General features: G+C 44.0%; 1 long non-coding RNA gene across 1 annotated transcript; it reads left to right on the top strand.

Annotated features, from left to right (window-relative positions):
- The first annotated feature begins 6,350 nt into the window (after positions 1-6,350).
- Positions 6,351-7,627, top strand: LOC131493158 (uncharacterized). Its single transcript, XR_009252494.1, has 2 exons — positions 6,351-6,447; positions 7,138-7,627. It is a non-coding gene; the product is annotated as an uncharacterized LOC131493158 (long non-coding RNA).
- Positions 7,628-24,661: the final 17,034 nt, after the last annotated feature.

Genomic DNA, 24,661 nt, shown 5'->3' with positions numbered 1-24,661 from the left:
CTTGACCACCTCATACGGCTCAAGGCAGAATCAGGTCTGTAGAGGCCTGATCCAAGTCAGGGGTTTATACTGACTTGCCAACACTAAGCAGCATATTAGTCCCTGCAAGGGGAGTAACCAAGTGGATGAAGTGACCTCTGCCCTCCTGTTTGTCCTGGGACACCGTACATTGGGACAAATCCATCTAGGATGCCAGGATGGGGGAAATTCCTCAAAAACAACTGTTTTGGGGTGTATGATTAAGAATTTTTAAAAGGGATTTTCAGCTGACTACGCAGTCAAATTGACCCCTGGGAAATCACACACCCTCTGTGAATTAGAATGGCCCACATTTGGTATAGGCTGGCCCCCTGAGGGCACCTTAGATGTCCCCACAGTCTGATCTGTTTATAAAGTAGTTAGTGGAGACTCTGGTCAATTCCCATACATTGATCAATGGCTGGAAATAGCCCAAGTCAAGACTCCTTGGGTCTGGTTCTGCATTAGTAAGGGACAATGTAGGGTCTTAGTGGCACAGGCTGAGAAGAAGACTTCACAGCAGAAAAAACTGTCCCCCATCCTCCAAGACAATTCAGAAGAAGTCATTCCATTTCTGCCACCATATGTCCCTGGTGCCCCATCAATCAAGGGGGGGGTGGGAACTTTGCCTGCCTGACAGTCCACCCCTGTGGGTCTCACCTCCACCAGCAGCCAGTCTGCCCCAATCAGGGACACCTGAACTGGTAGGAAGATGCCTTAGGTCCATGACTCAAGGTCCAAGGCCCCCAGTGACAATGAAGATGCCAACACAGGAGACTAAGGGTCCCCAGAGAATAGGCCCCAACGGGACCCTATAAGAAGGGGGATCAGTTTTCTATCAACTGTTCTCCACTACTGACCTCCTCAACTGGAAGCATCGCAGGCCACCCTACACTAAGAAGCCATGGGCAATGGTAGATCTCCTAGAATCCATAATCCAGGCTCACCGCCTTGCTTGGGTTGACTGTAAGCAGATTCTCCTTACCCTTTTCATATGGAGGAGCACCAACGAATTATCACCAAAGCCAGAAAATGGTTCTGGATTCAGGCACCAGATGGACAACTAGATGTTGAGGCTTGGGCACAAGAGACTATGCTTGAAGAAGAGCTCCACTGGGATCCCAACTGAAGTGAGAAGGGCCAGATTAGAAAGATACCAACTCACCTTCCTCCAAGGGGTAAAAACAGGGGCCAAAAAGCCCACCATCGTGGTAAAGGTATCTGAGGTCCTACAAAGGCCAGAAGAGAGTCCAGCTGACTTCTATGAAAGATTATGTGAAGTCTTCAGAGTTTACACTCCATTCGACCCAGAAGCCCCCCAAAACAAAGGCATGGTCAATGATGACTTTGTGGGATAAGCCCAAGGTGACATTAGACAGAAGGTCCAAAAATTGGAAGGATTCACTGGAAAGAATGCCACCGAACTATTGGAAAGCTCCAACAAGGTTTTTGTAAATCAGATCGAGCTGCCAGAAAGGAGGCAGACCAAAGAATGAAACAAAAGGTAGCTCTCCAGGCCATGGCCTTGGGGCGACCATTCCCTCTGGAAGGGCCCTTATGGAAACCATGAAGGATTCAGGAACAAAGAAGGGCACCACTGGGATGGGATCAATGTGCCTACTGCAAAGAATTTGGACACTGGAAAAATGAATGCCCCAATGCCAAAAAGGAAAACCAAAAACCTCCGCTCCACCCAGCCACTACCAACCAGAACCATTTGAGGCTGACCTGATTGGACTTGCAGGAGTGGGCTCTGATTAGAAAAGACTAGACTCTATCCAAATAGGCCCCCATGAACCCATGGTCAAAATGAAGGTAGGGGGCCAGACAATAGTCTTCATGGTTGACACTGGGGCTGAACACTCTGTGGTGACACATAAAGTGGCACCTCTGTCGGGTGGAGAAGTTACCATCGTAGGAGCCACTGGGATGCAGACCCAAAGGCCATTTTGTGATCCTTGACAATGCCAGCTGAGGGAAGGTCACCAACTAGTTCATAAATTCCTGTATCTACCCGACTGCCCAGTCTCACTATTAGGTAGGGACCTATTAGCCAAGTTGGGTGCAGAAATGGCCTTCACCTCAGATGGACAGATGCAATTGTCCCTAAACATGAAAGCCCAACCCATGATTTTGTCCCTGATGATTCTACAGGAAGAGGAATGGAGATTATATACCTCCCCTCCCCGAGCTAGGAGCTGAATTCCCTTCAGTTTGGGCAGAAGGAAACCCTACTGGTCTGGCAAAAAACCACCCCCCAATATTAATTGACCTGAACCGTGGGGCCCAATCTATCAAAATACACGAATATATGGTACTACGGGAGGCATGCCCGGGGATCCAGACACACTTGGACAGGCTACTCAAATGGGGACTTCTAAAACAATGCCAGTCCCCATGGAATACTCTCTTGATGCCCATGCAAAAACCTGGGACAAAAAATTACCACCCTGTACAGGACCTGAGAACCATTAATGAAGCAGTTGTCATGCTGCATTCAGCGTTGCCTAAATCATAGACTCTACTAGGACTCATACCCTCTGAAGCAAGATGGTTCACATGTCTAGATTTAAAGGATGCCTCCTTCTGTCTCCAACTAGCATCTAATAGTCAACCTCTATTTGCCTTTTAATGGGAAAACCCTACCATGGGGGCAAAGGAACAATTCACTTGGACTAGACTGCTGCAAAGATTCAAAAATTCACCAGCCTTATTCAATGGGACGATGGCATCTGACTTAGCCAGGTTTCTGGGACAGGGCCTAAGATGTGTCCTCCTCCAATATGTGGACAATCTCCTGCTAACCAGTCCCATGCAGACCCAGTGCTGGGAGAGAGGGAAAGAGAGTCCTACTCAGGCTACTAGCAGAGGTGGGATACTGGGTGTCAAAGAAAAAGGCACAGATTTGCCAAAAGGAAGTTAAATATTTGGGCTTCAAAATTACCCAAGGCAAACGGATGCTGGGAGCCAAAAGGAAATGGCAGTCTGTGACATTCTTGTTCTCACTGCCTGCTGGCAGGTCCGAGAGTTCCTGGGAGCAGCAGGATTCTGTCAGATATGAATGCCAGGGCTCTCGGAGTTGGCCATACCTCTATATGAGGCACTGAAGGGGGAAGAAATGGCACCCCTTTTCTGGGGTCCTACTCAAGAAAAGGAAAAGCATTTGAAACCATAAAAACAAAACTCACAGAGGTACCAGCCTTGGGACTTCCAGATGTATCATGAGATTTCAACCTGTTCATACATGAATAGAATGGGGTGGACCCAGGAATTTGGACCTTGGCAAAGACCAGTGTCATACTTTCAAAGCAGATTGACTCAGTTGAAGCAGGATGGCCACCCTGTTTGAGGGCCTTGGCAGCCACCCCACTTTTAATCAAAGAAGACAAACTTACATTGGAGCAAAACCTAAGCATTAAGGTTCCCCTTTCTGTTATTACCTTGATGGATTCCAGAGGGCAATACCGTTTAAGTCAGGCTCGGATGACACAATATCAGAGACTCCTATGTGAGAACCCACAAATAAGATTAGAAGCCTTAAAAACTCTATACCCTGCCACTTTTTTGCCTGCAGCAGTGGGCATGATTGTCTAAGGTACTTGATTAAGTCTATTCTAGCCAACCTGACCTATCAGACAGGCCCTTACAAAATCCTGACCTCATCCTGTACACCAACAGCTGCAGCTTCATGAACGAAGGCAAAAGATACTCCGGTTATACAGTAGTCTCTGATTTTGAGGTCATAGAAGCAAAGGCCCTTCCACCAGGATGGTCAGCCCCAAAAGAAGAACTGTGGGCTCTAATAAGAGCACTAGAACTCAGTAAAGACAAATGGGCCAACATATGCACTGACTTGTGCTATGCCTTTGCCACTCTACATGTACATGGGACTTTATACAAGGAGAGAGGATTTTTGATTGCAGGAGGAAAAGAAATAAAAAATCAGGAAGAAACCCCAAAACTATTAAGGGCAGTCTGGAAACTGAAGGAGGGAGCAGTCATCCACTGAAATAGACACCAAAGAGGAAAGGACTCAGTATCAGAAGGTAATTGACAAGCCAATGCCACAGCTAAATAAGAAAACAAACAACATCCTCAAAAATCACGCTAGCCCTGGAACTGCCAACTTCCCCAAAGTACACAAACTAAGAAACAAAATGGGCACAACAGGAAAAAGGAGGCCAAAGGAAGGATGGTGTGTACTTCCAGGCCAAAGAGTCTATGTACTAGAGCAGCTAGCCCACCAGGTGGTTCTCCAACAGCTTGAGCTCACTCACCTAGGAAAAACAACCCTTGAAGGCTTATTGAGCTGTTACTATGTAATTGCTCGACTCCCATCCCTCTGTGCCTCAGTCTCTCAACTCTGCCTCCTTTGTGTTCAAAATAATGCCAAATAATGCCAAACTGGGCCCATGGGAATCCAACACTATGGTCAGGCACTCTTTGAAGATTTGGAGGTAGATTTTACTAAAATAAGACCCAGTGGAGGATACAAATTTCTTCTGGTATTCATCTGCACATTTTCAGGCTGGGTTGAAGCCTATCCCACATGCACCGAAAAGGCAGAAGTAACCAAAGCCTTACTAAAGGATATCATTCCCAGACATGGGATGCCATTAACCATAGGCTCAGGCAGTGACCCAGCTTTTGTGGCTGAGGTGGTGCAACAAATAACCAAAACCCTAGGTATCCAATGGAACTTACTCATGGTCTACTGGTCCCAGAGTTCAGGGAAAGTGGAATGTATGAACCAAACCCTTAAATCAGCCATGGCAAAACTATGTCAGGAAACTAACTTGCCCTGGCCAGATATACTACCCCTAGCTCTTTTCCAAATATGCTGTACATAATAGGATAATGGGTAAGAATAGGATTCCCTTCATTTGAGATCCTATATGGAAGGTAGGATCCTTCAGTTACCCTACCTCCAGTAGTCAAATTCAAGGGGGACCTGACAGAGCTAGAGAATTTATACATACAAAAACAACTACAAGGATTAGGAAAAACTATTTGAAATACATAGGTGGATGAAGGACAGGACACCTATTTCCCTAGGAGAACCTGGGGATCAGGTTTTTATTAAAGATTGGAAAAGGGAACCACTCAAACCTACCTGGAAGGGACCCTATTTAGTTGTGTTAACCACGCCCACAGCCCTCAATGTTGCAGGACCTGGATCCAACATTCTCGAATAAAGGTAGCCTATTTGCCACCTGACAACCACTTGGAAAAGAAAGTGACTGCTAACCAGAATAATCCTTTACAGATCACCCTTAAGAAGATGGCAGATGCTAAGTGGCCTACATCCAGCACCTGAGAACTCTCTGTAACCAGAACCTCGAGGAAATCACCAAGCAGCTTGAACTATAACAAATCATTCTCTCTCAAATTTCACTGTCACCCCCTACCTATTTATCTTTCCATACTCATTTTTATACTCTTTGCAGTGGGACTAACCCAAGTTATTCCTGCAGACTGGTGCCTGTCACAAACTCTTGTTAGCCTTCCTCTACTTATTAGTGTCAGGATGCCTAATTGTCTTTAGATGTATATGATCTGAGTTATGATTGCTGTCCCTGACTTAGAATAAGAAACTGTCAGGAATCTACCCTAACAAAATGAAATTTCTCCTACTGTTAATGCTGAGTTCTCTCATAAGAAGTGATGCCCCTCCTCAATGTAATGATGAATGTTTCAGGACCTATCACACAAGCTCCTACCTTTCCCATGCACTGAATCGCCTAAAGCATCTCCTAGGACAGAGGACCACACACAAGGTCTTCACCACATATACATATCAACATGCAAAATGTTATCAATCTGCCTTGCTCTATTTCCATGACAGAAAAACCTGTTGGCAAGGAAGAATTAAAGCAAAATACCTTTGGCAGGGAACATCATGTCATAGATATCCAGACAAATGGGACTGCTGGACACAACAAACCCACTTTGGATTGTCTGATGGAGGAGGAGTCTAAGACCAGGCCTATAAGGAGGCAACCCAACAAGAGGCACAAAACTCTATGAAGCAGACTTCTGGAAGTCTGCCCAGTGGGCCTTATGATTTAAACTCCTGTTTATACCATATTCTAAATTCAACCCATCTCCTCTTCAACTTCTCTAACCCTAAGTTATCCAAGGACTGTTGGCTTTGTCTCTCTCTAAACCCCTTGCATTATGAGGTTACCCCAGTCCCAGATGATATAACCAATATGGCTATCCCCCACAACATGTCAACAGATAACATAACTGTCACAATAAGGTCCATGGTTACTGATACAAAACTAATAGGGCAGCCTCCTTGTGTTTTAAGTACTAATGGGGAACAACCCCTGTAGGTAACTTAACTAACAAGTAAGTTAACTTACTTGTTAGTTAACTTAAGTAACTTAACTTAACCAATGCAACCAAACTGAGATATACAAACAGGTAAAAAACCAAGAGTCACCCTGATGTCTTCCCCTTGTGGGAGTATTCTTTGTGGAACTAATGCTTATTTGTGCTTGCCTGCTAACTGGATGGGAATTTGCACCTTTGCATTCCTAACCACCCCCCCACCCAAATAAATATTCTCCCCAGCAACCAATCTCTTATATTTCCCTTGGCTGCACATACCCAGTCTAAACGAGCTATCCAAGCTATACCTCTACTAATTGGGTTTGGAATCACTGCCAGAGTAAGTACTGGAGTTGGGGGAGTAACCTCATCTATTTCATTCTACCAAAAACTATCCAAGATCTGACAGATGACATAGAACAAGTTACAAACTCCCTGGTAACCTTACAAGAGCAGGTGGACTTGTTAGCAGCAGTAGTATTACAAAATAGAAGAGAGAGCTGTTAACTGCTGAGGAGGGGGGGATATATCTCTTCCTAAATGAGGAACACTGCTTCTGTGTTAACCAGTCAGGGGTAGTTAGAGATATGGCCCAACAACTAAAGGAATGGATCATCAAGCAGAGGCAAGAATTAGCAGACCCATGGAACTCTCGGAGCAACACATAGAATTGGGCATCCTGGCTCCACCCTCTAGCTGTTCCTCTCCTAATGCTTGTCATAGCCCTCCTGTTTGATCCTTGTATTCTTAATATGCTAACCAGGATTGTTCCCTCTTGCCTAGAAGCTATCAAACTCCAGATGACGCTTCAGTTGGACCATTCTAGCTGTCACTACTCTCCTTTGGATGGCGAAGAACCCTAGCTGTCACATTCCTCCCTTTGATGTCCCTGTCCAGCAGGAAGAAGCCAAACAGTCTTTGCTCCTCCTCCTGTGGTAGCAAAAGGATTCCCTGCCCCCACAAACTGATTTTCTCTGAGTCTGCTACAGCATCTTGAGAATCAAGAAGGGGGAATGAGAAGGAAAGCTGTAGAAAAGCAGATAAAAAGGGGCAGCCAGATGTCCAAGGCCATAATGCTTTTGGCTTCTGGGATCTTGCTTGCCTTTTGTATCAGCCTTTAGCCAGGAACCAGAAGCCTAACTGTACTAGCCCTACCCATCCCGGAAGCACATATGTATAAAGAAGGGTAAAACCTGAGCCGGATGCTCCACCTTTGGAGGTGACACTGCTGGGCCAACACCAGTGCAAAATAAAGTCTTTACTGATTCCCAGAGTGCATGTCACTTGTCCTTTCCTGGACAATGAAGCATTGCTGTAACAAAAGAAAAGCAAGACGAGAGGTGTTATGGAACCAGGCTGGAACGCTGGCGGAAAAACCAAGCAGCACTCAGATCTTGATGGATCAGAGATTTATTTAATGCCAACGGGCTCAGAGGAGACCATTTCTCCAAAGATCTGAGCCCTGAATGCCAGCAGGAAGGGTAATTTATAGTTGTAAGCCTCCATATTTGGGAGGGGGGGTGGTTCACATGCACAGCAAACAAAGGAAGAAGAACTTGGAGGAGGGATCTCTAAGTTAGAGGCCAGAGCTTGTTTTAGCCCCATCGGCCATCTTTGGCATACTTTATTCACTTCTCCAACTCCATCAGTGAGTCTTAGTTCTGTATGGTGCAGATGGCAGGTTGGGGATCACTGGGAAGTCCTGTTACTCGAGGTGAAAACTTCACCAGGGATTAGGGGCTGAGGTGTTTCAAACTGTTGTAATCTCTAGAAAACTCAGACAAAATGTGTAACAATACCTCCTATAACTTTAAAGTACTTAAACATATGTTTTGAACTGGCCCCACCCTGGCTATTTCCTTCTCAGCTCCATTTTATTCTATCTGGATTATTTTATATTTTAACTTACTGGTATAATTGCAGAAAGTGATGTGATGATGTGATGTGATGTGATGTGATGTGATGTGGGCTGGGAGTGAACAGTCAAGAAAGAATTATTGAGACATTTTCAGTGCAAAAAGAACTGCTTTTGTGCTTATGAGAAGTGACTAATTATATACTTTCTAGTTAGTGGGGGCTAAGGATAGCAGAAGTCTCTAAGGAATTTGGAAGTAAGGCTTTCAGGACCATGAGGCCTACCCACTACTAAGATAAGGCTATTTACTACTGCCTAGTAAAACATTAGTCTTGAGACCCTTCAGATGCTCTGGATATATATGCAGATCTATCTGGGGGAGTGTTCAAAGCTATCAGGGAAAGTGACACTAACAAGAGCAAAGCTATAGTGTAAAGCAATAAAAGAAGCCCTCATGTACACTTTATCTCTCTCCACGTCAGTCCGACTTTCTGTCACCTTGTGTGATTCATACTACACTTTGGATGCTGAGAATGGCAGGAAAACTGCCAGTTTGCTCCTGAGCTCTTGCTGCCAGGTATTAGAGCCATACCCACAGTTGGATAAAGACTGCCCTTGCTTGCCAAGTCATTTCACTTGGGCAGCCTGCCTGTGCACAGTTCCACTGGTGAAGAGATTTCAGTAGTGCTTATCCTGGTACCCTATATGCACCTTTGTCCTTATTGGATCAGGACCCTGTCCAGTATTCAGGATTTACAGGTCCAGACCCAGGATGTCTATCAAGATCCAGAGAGAACTAGCTCCTTGATTCTGTGAGTTGAGACCACAGGAATGTGCTCCATTGCTTTGGAGTATGATGGAGTCTTTGGTTCTGAGTCTACCCCACAAGTCCCTGTTTCTATGGTAAGGTCTAAACCCAAGGAGTCTGTCTTTTGCTCTGGAGCAGCCAATGCCTGCTGCTCATTGCTTCCCATGTACTTCCTGCCCTCAGACCTCTTGTATGTACAGGCATGTACAGTAAGCCAAACCCTGAGTCACCAGGTTTGAAATCTTTATTTCAAGGAAATCTTTACTAAATAAAGAAATCTTTATTATCAGAAGGGCAGCCCCACGAGAAGACAGGGAATCAGTCCCAAATCTGCTTTGCCTTTGTTAAGTCTAAGATAGGTTTATATGCAGTTATTAAGGTATGAAGATATGTGTGGGGGGGGGGGGGGGTTAGGGCAGGAAGTGGAAGGACTTTGGTACTTAGAGGGGAAACTTGAAACTTCTGAGATATTGCACTATTGGGACATCTGGGCTCTATCTGGGGGTCTCATAGCATTACATGTTGGTTTTGTATCTATAAAACAAACATTATCAGGTAGCCTCCCTCCTTGGTTCCAATACCTCATGCTGGGAAGAAGAAAGCAAGGAATAAAGTTAGTGATTCTTGCAAGGCTGTAGAGGAATTTGCTTATATGCAACATGTAAGGTTACAATGGTAGAAGAGCCTAGAGAAAATTTATGTGAAGAATGAAGCATGTACTGGGCTCCAGTTCCCTAATCCTGTTTATAATTCCTCAATCATGGGGATCCTTCTTCACTACTTCTTGCAACGATCCTTCTTCACTACTTCTTGCAAAGAGGGGTGAAGTTTGGCTTTTGAGAAATGAAACTTTTTTGCTCCTAATTGTGAGAACTCTTTGGTGCCTGGCTCAACCTCAGTATTTTTGACAACCATCAAGCTGGTCCCGACTTTTGCAGCCCATGAACAGCATTTCATGAAAAAATTATAAAAAGGACAGCTAGGACAGATAATTGAATTTCTTGTGGAATCCTGGAATATTTATTAGAAAACTAGTACCATTTTATATCTGGGATTTTCACAGGAATTTGTTTTAGCCAAGTGACTTGTTTTCTAATTCATTTAGGTTTCTACTTCAGCTGAAGAATGAACATAGATGCAACACAAGGAGTTAATTACCTTACACATTCTTCCTTGTTCTCCTAAAATAGTCTAGGGCCAATCCTATTGTCCAGGGTTACCTGTGTCAAGGAGTCTAATGGTGTTTTTGTTTTGTTTTGTTTTGTTTTGTTTTGTTGAGCTGCTATTAGTTGAGCAATACCCTCAAAGTTCCTAGAATCACAGGTTTCTTTTTTTAAAAAATTTTAACCTTTATTTATTATTTTTGAGAGACAGAAAGAGACAGAGAGCCAACAAGGGAGGGACAGAGATAGAAGGAGACACAGAATCCAAAGCAGGTTCCAGGCTCTGAGCTGTCAGTACAGAGCCTGATGCAAGGCCTTAACCCATGAACCATAAGGCCATGACCTGAGCCAAAGTCAGATGCTTAACCAACTGAGCCACCCAGACTCTCACAGAAAGGTTTCTAATCATGTTTATGGACTACCTAACCTCACCAAGACTGGAAAGTTCTCCCAAAGAAATACCAAAATTCATCTTCTTGATTTCCAGAAATGTAGTCTTGGGATCCTAAAGTTTGGCCCCTTCTCTGATGAGAAAGCAGCCTGAGAAAGTGGGCCTAATGTTGGGTTTCTGAAACATTATGAACAGAAACAAGGGTTCCTAAATGTTCCAGAAAACAAGTGCCTACTATACCCTAGATGTTTATACAAACATAACCCCAGGGCTGCTATTGGTTCCCATATATGAAAATATAACATGTAGGGGCACAGGGAACCCTAGAAAAGTCCTGAGGATTTATTTGTTCATTAGAAGGAATATTCTAGAGAATGTGCTGTGGCCAAGAAGAAGTGACTGCTAATTTGGTTTTCTTAAAGGAATATTCAGGGAGTGGTATAGGGGTTCCATGAATCCACAGTCCTCAGTTTAAGTGGACCTGTGTTTTAGAATACAGACAGGTTTTGTTGAAGCAAAAGTCTCCTCAATATTTTTGAGGTTTTGGGGAATTTGAATAAGTCACCCTATTCTAGGATTGAATAAACTTACCAGAGCTTGTTATGTTATAAGCATGAGAGGAATTGCAGGGTCCTTGAGGCAGATTCCAATCATTATATGTCAAGGCTCCATATGTAAGATTTGATAAAAAGAAACACAGAACTGGAATATCCTCTAGCTTAATTATCTTAGCTCCAAACGCCAGAAGAGTAGGCTTGTCAAACCAGATTGTATAGTTAGAAGAAATCTTAGTAAAGTTTGTCAGTGGTACCACTGGGGGAGGAGGGGAAGGGTGGTCACTGTATTCATGTATAGAGTGCAATTTAGGGTGAAAGATCCACCACTTAGTTAAGTCCCCATTTCTAGCTAGAGTTTAAGAGAGTCTTACCATTGAATTGTCTCTCCAGGCCCATGGGGAAAAGGGCAGTAAGCATATCCATAAGGCAAAGAATGATTAGTATCATGGCAAAAGAAGTGATTAAAATTGGGGGCAGCAAGCATACATCTTGAATTAATAGGAAAACAAGCATTGTGAGAGTGAAAAACACAAAACAAATTACAAATGGAAGTCAGCTGTGCATCACTTAGTTTTTGTGAATAGAATTTTATGTCTTCTACAGGCTTGCACTGCTGATTAATGGATTCCTCTCGTTTGTTCTTGACACCCAAGGTTTAACTCCAGTGAGTTTGATGGGGGAGTGTGTTGTAAACGCAGGCTTTAAGTTTCTTGTCAGGGCAGGGCTTTTGCCACAATTTCAGGTATATTTGGTCTCCGGGTCTGAAAGGGTGTAGTGGCATCCATAGGATAATGTGACCTGTTAGAAACAAATTTACAGATAGAAATGAACATGTGACCCAAAGCTTTTACAGATCCTGTTACAGCTATTTCCTTTAATATTTGTAGGTCAGGGGCAGCTCTTTTTGCTCACAGATCCTGTCCTGTGCTTTAATAAAACCACATTTTTGCACCAAAAAATAAATAAATGAATTTGTGGGTCAGCCTGATGGGGTGAGACTTGGAATCGTCTCCCATACAAAATTTCAAACGGACATAATTGGACCTTATTTCAGGGTGCTATTTCTGATTCACAGCAGAGCAACAGCTAACACTTTGGCCCAGGTAAGATTTATTTCTTGGCAGATTTTAGCAATAGTCCTTTTTAAAGTATGATTCATTCTTTCAGTCTTTCCAGTAGATTGTGCTCTCCATGCAGTGTGTATTTTCCAATTAATTCCTAAGGCCCTTGAGATTTCCTGTGTAATATTTTCCATGAAGTTGGCATCATTATCACTTTAAAATGAGTTCAGAAGCCTAAATCTAATCTCTTTTAACAGACCTTTAGTGACTTCAGATGCTTTCTCCGTTTGTGCTGGGAAGGCTTCTACCCATCTGGAAAAAGTATCTATGAGGATTAATAGGGAACAAAAATTTCCAGGAGCTTTTGGCATGACCATAAAGCCTAACTGTTAATTTTCACAGGGGATTTCTCTGCAATATTGGACTCCTTTTAAGGTTGGAGTCCAAACTTTAGGGTTACTCTTGACACATATTTCACATTGCTAAGTTACCTTATCATCTTCTGAAAGTGAGTCCTAGCAAATATTTTTGTATCCATTGGAGGGTGGCATCTTTCCCACAGTAGGTACCCTGATGGACTGCTTTTAAGATGTCCTCTAGTAAATCTTCTGGAATTAGCACAATGCCTTGTTCATTACTTTTCCATCCTAGAAATGTGGGAGACTCAATATTAAATCCCTTTTCTTCTGCCTGTTCCAAATCGTTTTATGAATAATGTGGTACATATTGGGTGAATGGGATCTGTGGAATAAAAAAATGCCAATTTATCATTTATTTTTGAGAATTTAGCTGTATATTTGGCTGCTTGATCAGCCAATTGGTTTCCCTTAATTGTATGTGAGTCTTCTTTTTGATGTCCTGCACAATGAATAACAGCCAATTCAGGAGGCTGGTTTATAGCCTCTACTAATTTTAGAGGCTTAATTTCCTTGTTATTTTTTTAAAATATTTTTTTTATTTTGAGAGAGAGAGTGAGCATGAGTGGGGGAGGGACAGAGAGAGAGGGAGAGAGAAATTCCAAGCAAGCTCCATGCTTACAGCATGGAGCCCCATGTAGGGCTCAAACTCACAAACCAGGAGATCATTACCTGAACCAAAGTGAGACACTTAACTGACTGAGCCACCCAGGCGCCCCTCCTTGTTATTTGAGGTAAGGAATTCCCTTTCCTAAGATATTTGCAAATGACATATCGGACAAAGGGCTAGTATCCAAAATCTATAAAGAGCTTACCAAACTCCACACCCAAAAAACAAATAACCCAGTGAAGAAATGGGCAGAAAACATGAATAGACATTTCTCTAAAGAAGGCATCCGGATGGCCAACAGGCACATGAAAAGATGTTCAACGTCGCTCCTTATCAGGGAAATACAAATCAAAACCACACTCAGATATCACCTCACGCCAGTCAAAGTGGCCAAAATGAACAAATCAGGAGACTATAGATGCTGGAGAGGATGTGGAGAGACGGGAACCCTCTTGCACTGTTGGTGGGAATGCAAATTGGTGCAGTCACTCTGGAAAACAGTGTAGAGGTTCCTCAAAAAATTAAAAATAGACCTACCCTATGACCCAGCAATAGCACTGCTAGGAATTTACCCAAGGAATACAGGAGTACTGATGCACAGGGGCACTTGTACCCCAATGTTTATAGCAGCACTCTCAACAATAGCCAAATTATGGAAAGAGCCTAAATGTCTATCAACTGATGAATGGATAAAGAAATTGTGGGGGCGCCTGGGTGGCGCAGTCGGTTAAGCGTCCGACTTCAGCCAGGTCACGATCTCACGGTCCGTGAGTTCGAGCCCCGCGTCAGGCTCTGGGCTGATGGCTCAGAGCCTGGAGCCTGTTTCCGATTCTGTGTCTCCCTCTCTCTCTGTCCCTCCCCCGTTCATGCTCTGTCTCTCTCTGTCCCAAAAATAAATAAACGTTGAAAAAAAAACATTTAAAAAAAAAAGAAATTGTGGTTTATATACACAATGGAGTACTACGTGGCAATGAGAAAGAATGAAATATGGCCCTTTGTAGCAACATGGATGGAACTGGAGAGTGTTATGCTAAGTGAAATAAGCCATACAGAGAAAGACAGATACCATATGGTTTCACTCTTATGTGGATCCTGAGAAACTTAACAGAAACCCATGGGGGAGGGGAAGGAAAAAAAAAAAGAGGTTAGAGTAGAAGAGAGCCAAAGCATAACAGACTCTTAAAAACTGAGAACAAACTGAGGGTTGATGGGGGGTGGGAGGAAGGGGAGGGTGGGTGATGGGTATTGAGGAGGGCACCTTTTGGGATGAGCACTGGGTGTTGTATGGAAACCAATTTGACAATAAACTTAATATATTTAAAAAAAATAAATTAAAAAGTAAATAAATAAATAGATAGATAAATAAAGGAATCCCCTTTCCTTCTATACTGCCTCATGAGTACATATAACAGAAAAAGTGTACCTGGAGTCTGTGCACAAATTGATCCATTTGTCCTTACTATGTTGAAGAGCACAGGTAGTTCAATGAATTCAGCCTTTTGTACTGAGACCCTGGAAAGCAAGTCCTGGGCTTCCACATTTCCATGAAGAGTTATAACCACATACCCATTGCTATGCTGCATTCCAGGAAACTACTCCCATCTGTTAAGAATTCAACTTCAGGTCTCTTGAGGGGCTGGTACACCAGATCTGATCTGCTGGAATCTATCTGCTCTATGGTCTGGAGACAATTGTTTGGGGTTCCTTGAAACAGCTAGGCAGTAAGGTGGGTGGGTTCAGAGAAGTTACTGCCTTTAATTTGACATTAGGACTTGTCAAGAATGGCTTGGTATTTTCCAAGTCATCTAGCAGTTAATCATTAGCCCCCTTTTTGTCTTGATAAGCAGAGCACCTATTGGGGTAGATGTGCCATCCCTTAGCAGTTTGTTCTAGTTGCTGTGAGAAGTAGGTCATGGGACGTGGAGCAAATACTAACGTTTGGGTAAGTAACCCCTGGGCCCATACCTTGTCTCTCATGTGTAAACAAATCAAAAGGCTTTTTAAAATCAGGCAGGCCCAAGGCTGGGCAGTGAGCAGTTTTTCTCTCACTTTGTCAAATGCCTGGATCATTTCCTTAGTCTATATTAGAAGTTCATGATCTTCTCCTTTTAAGGCCTCATAAAGGGGGTTTAACAATTAAAATGAAATTTGGGATCCATGTTTGACAGAATCTGGCCATGCTTAAAAATACCCTCAGTTGTTGTGGCATGGAAGCAGCTGCACAGGCAAGACGTTTTTCATCAATCAGGAAGCAAATTTGTCCCTAGGAGAGCTCAAATTCTAAGTGCCTTCCTATTGGCTAGCATATTTGATCCTGTTTCTTAGAGACCTTATAGCCACTCTCTTCCAAGGAAATTGAGGATGGTGATGGTGTCCTGCATTTTTGCTAGCAACTAGAATATCATCCACATTTTGTAAAAGAGTACCTTCTTCTAATTGGAGGTCCCTCAGGTCTGTGGAGAGAACAGAGTCAAAGAGTTTTTAAGTCCTGAGGAAGTGCCATCCCTCAAAATTGTTTCATCTGGGTATCTGGATCTTACCATTAAAAGGCAAAAGTTTTTAAAAGTCTTTCTCTGAGGGGACGCAAAAGAAGCTTTCCTTTAGCTCTAAGACTAACAGAAGTCCCCTGGCAAGGCTGTTGGGAGGGAATATGAACTTGACACTGCTGGATCTCTATCCTGTACTATTGGGTTGATTGCTCAAAGGTCCTGAACAAACCAATATCCCTCCATATGAGTGATGTGAGTGTTAGTTATAAGGCAATTGACATGCCCCAATGAGTCCAAATTTTTAGAAGTCTTTTTTTTTAAATCTTTTATTTATTTTTGAGAGAGAGAGACAGAGACAGAGCATGAGCAGGGGAGGGGCAGAGAGAGAGGGAAACACAGAATCGGAAGCGGGCTCTGGGCTCTGGGCTCTGAGCTGTCAGCACAGAGCCCGACGTGGGGCTTGAACTCACGAGCTGTGAGATCATGACCTGAGCCAAAGTCAGACGCTTAACCTACCGAGCCACCCAGGCGCCCCAAGAAGTCTTTTATTAAGGGTTGTATTCTCTTTCTTGAGAGGATATTGCTTCAAATGAGGAATAACATGTTCCTTCTTTAAAAGAACTTTGACCAGCTGAGCGATCAAAGTTTTCCTGGCTTCCCATCTGCCCCAACAGCATGTTTACCAGAGTCAAGATGTCTTCAGGCATTTCAGTACTTGGATCCTTTTGATCTTGCATAAATTAAAAAAAAATGTTTTTAAAGGACAAGTGGTCCTCCTGAGGCATTTGAAAAATTTCTCAAACTTTATTCAAAGTTTTCTGTTTAGGAACGTTCCTTTTGATCCTACTAAAATGCATTCTTTTTAAGATTTTATTTATTATTTATTTATTTATGTTTATTTTTTTAGAGAAAGAGGGAGTGCGTGCATAAGCAGGGGAGAGGGGTAGAGGGAGAGAGACTCTTAAGAAGTTCATGCCAGCACAGAGCCTGACACAGGATTTGATCCCATGACTCTGGAATCATGACCCAAGCTGAAATCAAGAGTCAGACCCTCAATCAACTGAGCCACCCTAGTGCCCCTTAAGATTTTATTTTTAAGTAATCTCTGCACCCAATGTAGGGCTTGAACCTACAACCCCGAGATCATGAGTTGCATGCTTTACAGACTGAGATACCCCTAAAATGCCTTCCGGATAGTTCTGTAGCCTAGGAAGCCCACCTTCATTAACAGCCTATTTGGGGTTGCAGGTTGGTACCACTTCTTAGGGCCTCCAGTCTGGCCTGATTATTTGGGTCCAGAAGGTGGAGCTTCCTCCCATGTCTCATCCAAAACCATACAATATTCTTCTACTGTCAGAAGGATTGGATATCTGCCCAAGTGTGATAGTAAGTAGCAAATATCAAGGCAAATAATCCTTCCATGCTGAGTGGATCATCATGCTAAGAATACAGGTTGTTTTTCCAGTTAAATAGATCTGATGTGGAAATTGGGGAATGGACTCAAACCATTCTCATTAGTTTCCCATTAGCATTTAATCCCCCAAATATGTATTGTCATTTGGATATTGCCCTGTTGGCAAGCCAGGCTGCAAACCAACACTGAAAGGGGGACCCTGATGGGTGTGCAGGGGGAGACTATTCCTAAGCTTCCCTCTGAGGGGTCCCTGGTTTAGGGACCTTTGTTCCCTATTGGGGTAGCTTTGTTCCATCTTGGGTGACAGGAACAGATGGAGGAGCTGGCATTAGAGCAGGAACTTCTGTCCCATTTTCTGCTTCCCTGGGTGGGTGTTTGTTATCATATCAATAATAATTTTTGTATTACCCCTTTGTCAGAATCATGGAGGATAGATCGAATCTTCACGGCCTGTTGCACCATAACTTACATGACTTCTGGGCAGATTCATTTGATGCAAATCTTGTACATAGGGCATTTCATCCCATTTCATTTCCTTCTTACAAAACAGTTCTAATTGCAAAGTAGTATTATAATTTCATTTCAATAAATTTCATTTGTTGGCTACTTCTCTGTCACTCAATGCATATTGCAGCCAACCCACATTACAAAAGACTATCTTTTTCTTTTTCATAGACTCATAACTAAAAGTATACCAATTTTGGAGTAAGCATCCCAAAGGGCTACAGTCTGGAATCAGCATTTCCCATGGTACAAACAAGACAAACACACAATAACACACAAAGACAATTAAGGACCTGTGAGAGGAAGCAAAATCAAATAAGGGTAGTTATACAACTTTTTCCATTTTGTAAAATGGAAAATGTAAAAACAGCCTATCTGAAAAATTCCCTGAAAGGACAAAAAGCAAAATGAGAGGAAAACACAGTTGATGGTTTGTGCACTAGAAACCCACCCTTGAGCTGCAGAATTCCTCCTAGTGGCCAAACAGAGATTTCTCTGCTCCAGTGGTGACTCCAGCTTGAAGGAAGCCAACCTGGTCAGGGAGACAGTCAAGAGAACTCCCTTGGACTCAGTCTGTGGTCCAAGCAGCCACAGGAAATCCCCCAAGTGACCCCATCACTCAGGGCCTTCCTGCCACAAGAAATTGTTACCAAATCCTAAAATCAGATTCATGTGTTTGATGTGCAATAACCAGTCTCTGAATCACTGGGTTTGAAGCAGAGAAAGCTTTATTATTAGAAGGGCAGCCCAATGAGAAGGCAGGGAATTGGTCACAAATCGTGCCTTGATTTCATGAAATCTGACATCAGGGGAGTTAGCGAGTTCCTTTGGAGGCAGTAAGTATAGTGGCTGCCCCCTTGTGTCCTCCACAGGTCTCTGCATTTGGCCCCAAACATTCCTAAATGGTAGAGAGACACTGTGACTTTTCCCAGTGTGCTTGGCTGCAGAGTCAGAGAAGCTAGCTCATGTGTACTTTGCTTCCCACCAAACGCCTGCCCTCCAGTTTTCAGAACCTCTAGTCCATCTGATTGTTTTTAACATTTATTTATTTATTTATTTATTTATTATTTATTTTTGGGACAGAGAGAGACATAGCATGAACGGGGGAGGGGCAGAGAGAGAGGGAGACACAGAATCGGAAACAGGCTCCAGGCTCTGAGCCATCAGCCCAGAGCCTGACGCGGGGCTCGAACTCACGGACCGCGAGATCGTGACCTGGCTGAAGTCGGATGCTTAACCGACTGCGCCACCCAGGCGCCCCTACATTTATTTATTTTTGAGAGACAGAGAGACAAAGCACAAGCAGGAGAGGGGCAGAGAGAAAGGGAAACACAGAATACAAAGCAGGCGCCAGGCTCTGAGCTGTCAGCACAGAGCCCAACGCGGGGCTCCAACCCATGAACCATGAGATCATAACCTGAGTTGAAGTTGGATGCCTAACCAACTGAGCCACCCAGGCACCTCTCTAGTCCATTTGCAATAGAGTTTTTGCCAGCTCAGCAGGATGTGTTTCCTTAGCTAGGGGTTATCAGTACTACTTTACTGAAGTAGTGATAGGAAAATTATTTCAGTGAGACCACTTGGGACCAACCCTGTGCCAGGTAATACTCAAGGCACCTGTGGGAGTGAGGCCACTAGGTGTCTCTCTCATCAAGAATTTCCTGGCTGTTCTCAGGTTGGAAAGGCTGAAAATTTCCTATGAGATCTGGCTAGAGGAGCAGGCAACTTCCTTTTGCAGTGGGTTGGGCATCCGTGTGAGATTCATAGAAGTCCCCACCAGAGACCCTGTCCATACCCACAAGGCTGGCACTGGGAACTGAATTAGGGTGCTTGGATGCTGAGTAATAGCACTTTAAGTGTGCTCAGTTGGTTCCCACCCACTTGCCCCCAGGAATCAGGCCTAGTTGGCCCATTACATAGGACCTACTATAGCTTACCATGCTACCTTCCTGGGGCAGTGTTTGTACCAATCCAGTGATGAAGAGGTTTGAATGCCATTTATAGTTGGACCCCACTGGACCGTCCTGTTCTTATTGGACTAAACATTTCTTCAACAATCAACTCCAAGTTGACACCCATCCTGTGAAAAACCCTGTTCAGACCCACAATGGCACCAGATCTGGCACCAGAGTCATTAGCTACATTGTTTTGGATTAGTATGGACCTTTTGCCCAGTGGGTACCCTGATGGACCCTACATTTAGCCCAAATTGACATACCTGACACTTACCTGGGGGTCGAGCCTTGAAAGCTTGGCTTTTGCTTTGGATTGGCCAATGTATGTGCACTTTGCTCCCCAAGCACTTTTGGCCTTTAGACTTTTCAGACATCTAGGCCTTATGTAGAACTCTTCACAAAGCAGACATTCTTCCTGGATCTAGGGATTCCATGCACTGTGCTATGGTGGGGGGATGGAAACATTCCTTTGATGTAGACCCTTGTAACTCTGTGCACCTGGTGGGATAATCAGGGCCTCTGGGGGAGTTAAGTCTCCCAGAAGTCTCATAATTATAAGTGGATAATCTGGCCATACTTGGGATGGTAAGGCTAAGCAGTTCCATGAGATCCAACTTCAGGGAACAGGAGTGTTTGGGAGCAAAGTGGACATTGACATCACTGTGAGTCTCCCAAAAGTCCTCAAAAGGGGCAAGGCTACTCCTCACACCTGAAGACCCATCCCAGGGTGCCTGAACGCAGAGTCACTGAGGCTCAGGCATTGGCAGTCCACTCCTGGGAATCTGCCACAGGCATCTTGCCCAGTTTTCCTATTGGAATGAGCCTGCCCTCATCTACCAGGACATCTTCCTGGAGCAGCCTTTCCCTGCAATGTGCCATTGATAAAAAAAGTTTGAATCATGATTATTCATGTTAGAAATCAATGGACCTTGCAGTCTTTATGCAGTCTAGGAGACTTTAATCATAATTTCCTGGTGTCTCCTATCCCACTAGGTTCTGGTGACCCTGAAAAGGCATCTGAGGTCCCAAGAGATCTGGTGTCAAGGGAATTAGCTACATTGTTTTAGAGCAGGATGACCTCTGGTAGCCCCTTGTGTCCCCCTCAAGTCCACACTTTTGGCCTTCAATATCTTTACATGTTTCTGTGGGGAACTGTGCTAGGGAGCCTGGCTGCAGGGTGAGAAGGGCCAGTGTATACTCACTTTCCACCCTCTGTACTTCCTGTCCTCAGATTTCTGGGACCCCTAGTGACATGGAAATAGGCCTATTCCATCTCAGCTGGATACCTTCCTGTAGCTAGGGATTACAGCACTATACTCCTGAAGTAGAGAGAGAAAAGATATTTGAAGGAGACTCCTGGGACCCTGTGCCAGGGGATACTCAGGACACCTGTGAGCATGCCAGGTGTCCCTCATCAGTGAATTTCCCATTTTGGCCTATTATGCAGGTCCTGGACTTGTTTACTCTGCCATTTTCCTGGGGCAGTGTTTCTGTGCACTGATCCATTGATGAAGAGACTTGAATGGTGGTTACCCTCACAACCCATAGAGTCCTTCATGTCCTTATTGAACTAAGGACTTGTTCGGCTATCATGATTCCAAGCTGTCTCCCACTCTACATAGCCTTGATCATGCCTGGAATGGCTATCAAGATCCTTCGAAATCTGGCTCTGTGATTCCATGAGATCCTGCATCAGCATAACCATTCTGTTTTGGAGCATGATGGGCACTTTGGTTCCCATTTGTACCCACCAGTCCCTGCCTGTGGCCCAAACTATGCCTACATGGGGCCCTGATGTGGAGGCTAAGACATGGAACTTGGCTTTCATTTCTGACTGGCCTATGCATGGGCACATCATTCCCTGTGTATTTCCTACCCTCAGGTCTCCCAGATTCTAGACCTGAACTGTAAGGCCATCCTTCTGAAGCTAGGGGTTCTTTGCTGCACTACAGATGTGGGGAAGGAAATGTCATGGAGTTTGACCCCTTGTGGCCTTGTGCTGCTAGGATACTCAGTGCATTGTTAGAGTCAGGTCTCCCAGGTGTGTCATCAGTGTACTTCCCAGCTGTGCCCCTCATGCAAGCATCAGGTCCTCTTGGCCTGTTGGAATGTGCCTGCCCTCACTGTCCAGGATATCTTCCTGGGGCCTCCTTTCCCACGCTGTGCCATTGATGAAAAAATTTGAATGGTGGCTACTGTCAAACCCCATATGGGTGTGCTGTCTTTATGGGGACTGAGCACCCACCTGGCAATCATTATTCTCTGGTGTTTTTCATTCTTCAGCACTTTGGTGAAGCATGCAATGGCATCCAAGATCCCAGGTGATCTGGCATCAGGAAAATTGGCTACCTTGTTTTGGAGCAGAATGGCCACTGGCAAACACATGTACACTGCACAAGTCTGAACTTGTGGTAGGGACTCTCCCAAGAGAGCCTTGACCAGGGAATGATGACAGGGAGCCTGGCTTCAGGGTTGGAGAGGCCAGCATATGCTCCCTGCCTGCCTCCTGCCCTCAGGTTTCCAGGACCTCTAGTCCTGTGGAAGTAGCAGTCACCTCAGCCCAGCAGGACATCTTCCTGTAGCTAGGGTTACCTTCACTGCATTCCTGAAGCAGAGGAGGGATATTTCAGTGAGACCCCTTGGAGCTCTGTGCCAGGGCATACTTTCAGCATCCGTGGGCATCAGATCCCTCAGGTGACTTTCATCAGTGAACTTCCTGGTTGTGCTGGGAGTTCCCATGAGACCTAGCTTCAGGATAACAGGCAACTTGGGTTTGCAGTGGGGTGAAACTTGTCAGCTCTGTGAGTTCCCAGAAGTCCCCACAGAGGGCCCTGTCCACCCTCACAAATCCAGGACCCAGAAACTGATCCCAGGGTGCTTACATACTGAATTGGCTCATGCATAAACAGTTCAGTCCTGCACACCTGTCCCCAGGAGTCAGTCCCACACCCACTGTTGGCTAGGCTCTGCTCTTGCTTACAACATCATTTTCCTAGAGCATCATTTTTACTCAATGATCCAGTGACGAAAAGGTTTGAATAGTTGTTACCATCATAGACCATATGGTCCTCTGTCCTTACTAGACTAGGGGCCTCTCTGACAATCATGATTTCAAGTTTTCTCCCATCTCTTATAGCCCTGGTCAGGCCTGGAATGCCCATCATGATCCCAAGATATCTGGCATCAGAGGAATTAGCTGCTTTGTTTTGGAGCTGGATAGAACCTTTTGGCCCCATGTGTTCCCAAAGTCCCCACCCATGGCCCATTTATATTTCCATGTCCCTGATTCATGGGCCAAACCCAGGATCCTGGCTGCACCTTCAGACTGGTCAATGTATGCACATCGCTGCCCGTGCACCTCCTACCCTCAGGCACCCTGGACTTCTAGGCTGGTGTGTACAGGAGCTGCCCCCAACCCAGCAGGCTACCTTTCTGGAGTGAGGGGTTACTTACTTGCACTGTACTTGCAATGCAGTGAGGGAAAGTTCATCTGCTGCTATGAAGAATGGTGTAATAATTCCTCTAAAAGTTAAACATGGAATAACCACATGTGCCAACAGCTTCACTCATAGGTATATACTCAGAAGAATTAAAAATAAGAACTCAAGTGAGATATTTATACACCAGTGTTCATAACAGCAGTATTCACAGTAGCTAAAACCAACCCCAGTGTCCATTAACAGAAGAATGGATAAATAAAATTGGTATATATAGAAACAATGGAATAACATTCAACTGTGAAAAGAAATGAAGTTCTGTTATATGCTACAACATGGATGAACCTGAATATGTTATGCTAAGTAATTATCTAGAAATAAAAGGACAAATAGTATATGATTCTACTTACACAAAATATCTAGAATTCACAAATTCATAGAGACAAAAAATAGATTAGAAGTTACCTGGGGTTTGGTAGGCAATCAACGGGGAGTTATTGCTTAATGGGTACGGAGATTCTTATGGGGTGGTGAAAATGCTTTTATGCTTTTAAGTAGTGCTGATGGCTGCACATTATTACTATAATTAATGCCACTAAATTTTACATTTAGATATGGCAAAATGGCTATTTTTGCTATGGACTGAATTTTGCCCCCCCCCCATTCATATTGAAACTATAACCCCCAATGTGATGGAATTTTGGAGGTAGCTTTTGGGAGGTTTAGACCAGGGAATGAGGGTGGGACCCTCAAGATGGGATTAGTGCCTTATAGGAAGAGACCAGAGAGTTTGCTTCTTGTCCCCTTTTCTGCCATGTGAGGACACAGTGAGAAGGCAGCTGTTTGAAAGCCAGGAAGAGAAACATCACTGAGAACCAATTCTGCCAGCACCTGGATTACGGACTTCTCAGCCTCCAGAACTGTGAGAAATAAATGTGTGTTGTTTAAGCCACTCAGTCTGTGGTATTTTGTTATAGCAACCTGAGCTAAGACATTTTGTGTTATATATATTTTACGAGAACAAAATCTATTTTATTCCTAAATACAAGCAGCAAAGAAAGGAATTAAGTAACAAAGATAATATTATTTACAGTGAAATTAAAATATATAAACCACTTAGGATTAACTTTAAAAAACGGCACAGTAACAGGTGAAAGTTACTCTGTGCTCAGCAGTCTTCAGATACTGCGCACGCACCCTACAGGTTTCTTCCCATAACACCTGTACATTCCATATTTTCCAAAGATCTAACTGCCACAAGGGACTGAAGCTCTAAAGCTTGTTTGCCTCACATTTACATGGGGGAATAATAAAAGACTTGGGTGAAAAAGCTAATAGTCATTATTTCTGAACAAGAGGAGTGATATTTATCTTCTTTTTCATGTTTTCTTCTACTCAAACTAACTGAAAGGAATCTGTTCAAAGCACCTACCCCCAGCCACACTTACAAACAAAAGTCACAGGTGTCTGCACTTGGCCTTAACTTTGTTTTTCTAGGTTATGGTGCCCTACATTCTCAGAAAGTAGACTCCAACTACAAAACACTCTTCTCTAGCTTGACCACAACGCACATTCTGGAGGAGCCTCAGACAGAGCCCCTCCAGAAACCTGACACCTCCTGCTCCACCTGGCCAAGAGTCAGCCCCC

The sequence above is a fragment of the Neofelis nebulosa genome, chromosome 2 (assembly GCF_028018385.1).
Source record: "Neofelis nebulosa isolate mNeoNeb1 chromosome 2, mNeoNeb1.pri, whole genome shotgun sequence".
Classification (NCBI taxonomy): Eukaryota; Metazoa; Chordata; class Mammalia; order Carnivora; family Felidae; genus Neofelis; species Neofelis nebulosa.
This window is presented reverse-complemented; position numbering and strand designations above follow the sequence as displayed.